We start from the raw sequence: 4,026 nt of genomic DNA on the forward strand, positions 1-4,026 counted from the left end.
TGAAACCCAAAAAGTGGCCAACAAGTGACAGTCCTAAATGTGGTTGCATGTAGGGGGTTTTAGAGTAGTTCTCTCACATTGCTTGGGTACGTATGGGATGAGAGATCACTTAAACAACATTTGGGATCTCACTCCACTCATTGTCAATTGTTTTTGAGTTAGATATACAGTTTTCACAAAGCAACTTTATTTTTTATACTTTCAACATATTCCTTCACGTATAGTCAAACTCTCTTTCATAAGCGGGCTAAATATGTGTAAATATTTTCATATTAGGTAGGCGATGAGATTCGAACATGAGATCTATTGCCTTCAACAAAGGCTGGTGATGACAATTGGATCCCTCACTTCGGACCTGCCTTAATCGAGGCGGGTTTTTGTCAAATTTTTGAGTTTTATGTTGGACTTGGGGTAAAATAACGAAAAACTAATTGGGGTCAGGTAAAATAAGGAAAAACTGATCGGGGTCAGGATGACATTACCCTGCCTCAAAAATGTTTTTAATATATAAAATTAACATTTTTATCCTTACATTTTCATTATTATACAAAAAAATACTATGTATATATGTTTATCGATAATTTTCACTGTTTTACTAAAAAATTATATTTTCCCATATTTATTCACCATTGAAATAATAACACTTGATATATAACTATTCCTTCCGGTTTTTGTAACTTTTGTAACTCCCCAATTTTCTAAGGAATTTCGGAAACATTAACCCTAAAATACATTGAATTTTACAAACTATTAGGTCCCTATTTATTCTTATACAAAAATTACAATTTCAAAATAATACAAAAATCTATGTACATTTATTTAACAAAAATAATTCTAGAGCGACTCTAGTTTTGACACGAATTCCAAGCAACGTTGGCCAAGACTCCGTTTCAGGGGTCCCACCTATATCAACTGCTCCACTATGAAATCCTGCACACTCTGGCAAATTAAACGCCGAAGCAAACGATTTGTCAGGATACAAACGTATCCTGAGTGATAATTCACCAAGTAGAAATTCTAAAACCCAATACCAAAATATGCATATCAACAATATAATAATTCATAATACACAGAAGGTACAGAATAATAACACATCGTCTTTTTCTTTACGATATCATCTTACATGTAATCTAAGGATCATCTCCGTGAGATCCTTTCCTCCCACATCCACTAACTACAATCGTCTCATGGGTCCACCATTCCTCTTGCTTATCCTGCACCAGGGTCCTAGGTGAGCGCACCTAAGTTATGTACCGAGCATGTTCTCACTTAAGATCATAACAGGAGGATCGAGTCATCCCATGACGTATCATACATTAGGGTCGAACATCCACTACCCCACGCTAACTATAACCGTCTCATGGGACTCTTTCTCTTCCCCAAAGAGAAACTTCTCATGACGTATTATACATTAACGTCTCACTAACTATAACCGTCTCATGGGACTCATTCTGTTCCTCGAAGAAAAACTTCCCATAACATATCATACGTTAGCGTCTCACTAACTATAACCGTCTCATGGGACCCATTCTCTTCCTCGAAGAGAAACTTCCCATGACGTATCATACGTTAGTGTCACAACACTGGGTCCCCGCAGGTAATCCATTTCAACACAGGGCCCCATAGGTTACCCTTGCCATCGCCATGGCTCAATTCACAATCCTTACAGTACTCACACTTTTAACACTTTACCATTTTCCATTTACTTATCATCGTCTACATGATTCACTACTCGTAACCACCCTGGGAACCTATTTGTCCAATCTACAACCACAACAAAATACCACACTGTTCAATATTTCAACTAAAAGTACTAACATGCTAACAACACATAACCATGCGATAAAATTTATCATGCCATAGAATTAATCATTCGAGTAACAAAATAATATTCATTCAAACAATTAATTACTACACTTAAAATTAAGTCTATTTCTCTCGTTTAGAAATTTTATAAAACATTTCTACTATTTAAACATTATCTTTAACTCTCAGATTATTCATAGATTTTACAAACTAATTTTTTTATTGAAAAATACTTATTGCTAAATTTAGTATTTACTAACTATATTAAATATTAATATGAAATTTTCATAACAACAAAATTAGGCGAGGCTATTCTAGTCAATATTTATTAGAGTTAAAGATTAACTAATATATAATCTAAAATATTTTTTGTTTACAATCTAAATAAATTTTTACTAATAAAATATTCTTGTTAATATTTCATAAATATTTATCTACCCCAATAATTTATTAAACACGTAAACGTCCACTCAAATACAAATCAACAATGCATCATTAATAGTAATTTCGCAATCAAACACGTGTTAAACGATCATAAATTTTCACAGGGTATAACACTAATCATTCCAGCACAACCGGACTGAATTTTAATATAAACAGGACTAAAAATAAATTGAGAATTTAACAACAGGTCATCATCTTCAATAAACTTTAAATCTAAGTCCTAACTCCATTAAAATGCGGATTAAGGTTTCGGTTTCCGAAAAATTACCTCAAACGCGATTCTAAGTCCGAATAAGTGTTGTACGGTGTCCGTAGATCGCCGTGGTGGTTTTGAAATCTCGAGGCAGCGTCCTGCGGCACTCCGACAGGGCCCGCAGTGGCGGTGTGCCCACGAAACTCACGGTGTGCACACACCTACGGCCACAACTCTCTCTCCCTCCCTCTCTCTCTCTCTCTGTTCTAGACTCAACAATAGAATTGAGAGTGAAATAATATACTGGTGTTCAATTTTCGAATTTATGTGGGTATGTATAATGAGAGAGAATAAGATAGTAAGAAGGTGAGAGGATAAGTGTAGAAGTGGAATGAGAAAAGAGAGTGAAGGAGAGGGATACTGATAATGATAAAATGATAGGTGACAAGTGCCACATTTGATGGAATTTTCTTTAATTCTAATATATGTGGACGCATATATGTATGTGATGAAAATGTATGTGAACACGTGTATGTATAGGATGAGAATATATGTAGACGCGTGTATGTATAGGATGAGAGAGAGAAGTGGATAGTTAATTTGAATAGAGTTCTACTTAGGGTTTAGATAGGAAAGATAAGAGATGAATATGAATCCCTGATTCTCTGTATATCTAAAGTTTAAATACATATCTTATACAATAGTGCAAATAATATCAATCTAATTAGTTATTGAATTAGCAATTTAACAATATAAATTTGTATAAAAAAAATTGAGTCGAAAATCTGGGTCGTTACAACAGTGCGGAAAACAACAATAGCCAATTTATTATTGTAACACCCTACTTTCTGGTGGCCGGCGGTACTGCAGGATGGCAGGCTCCGTCCGGACGGGAGGCGGCAAGTCATGGTTTATAAGGAAAGATCCCTCCTACTTATACAAGGCATTTTAAAGCCGTGAGGGCGGACCAAAGCGCATAGGAACTTCATTGTTAAACGTGCTCATCTTGGAGTAGTCCAGGGATGGGTGACCTACTGAGAAGTCTATGGGCTTTGGGCGTCCAAAGCGGACAATATTGTATAAAGATGGAGCGAGTCGTTACAAATGGTATCAGAGCCCCGCCCTGGGCAAAGTGGTGAGTAGGATGCGCTCTACTACCACGGACCCCAGGGGAGGTTGTTAGGCTTGTGTAACGAGGACGTTGCATCCCTAAGGGGGTAGATTGTGACACCCCGCTTTTCGGTGGCTGGCGGTATTGCAGGATAGCAGGCTCCGTCCGGGCGGGAGGGGACTAGTCATGGTTTATAAGGAAAGATTCCTCCTACTTGTATAAGGCCTTTTAAAGCCGTGAGGGCAGGCCAAAGCGTATCGGAACTTCACAGTTAAGCGTGCTCATCCAGGAGTAGTTCAGAGATGGGTGACTTACTGAGAAGTCTACGGGTTTTGGGCGTCCAAAGCGGACCATATTGTATATATAAAAATGGAGCGGGTCGTTACAACTTTAGACATTTTTTCCTCATCTTTTATGGGACGGGCGACAGGTGAACCCGTCCCTCAAGCAGGACGAGAATGGAAAAGCATTA

At 37.3% G+C, this 4,026-nt stretch overlaps 1 long non-coding RNA gene across 1 annotated transcript; it reads right to left on the bottom strand.

The window, feature by feature from the left end:
- Positions 1–738: 738 nt before the first annotated feature.
- Positions 739–2,665, bottom strand: LOC131328045 (uncharacterized). The gene is made up of 2 exons (XR_009200342.1): positions 2,519–2,665; positions 739–939 (listed from the first exon to the last, which is right to left on the bottom strand). It is a non-coding gene; the product is annotated as an uncharacterized LOC131328045 (long non-coding RNA).
- Positions 2,666–4,026: the final 1,361 nt, after the last annotated feature.

Source organism: Rhododendron vialii, chromosome 5a, assembly GCF_030253575.1.
Source record: "Rhododendron vialii isolate Sample 1 chromosome 5a, ASM3025357v1".
Classification (NCBI taxonomy): Eukaryota; Viridiplantae; Streptophyta; class Magnoliopsida; order Ericales; family Ericaceae; genus Rhododendron; species Rhododendron vialii.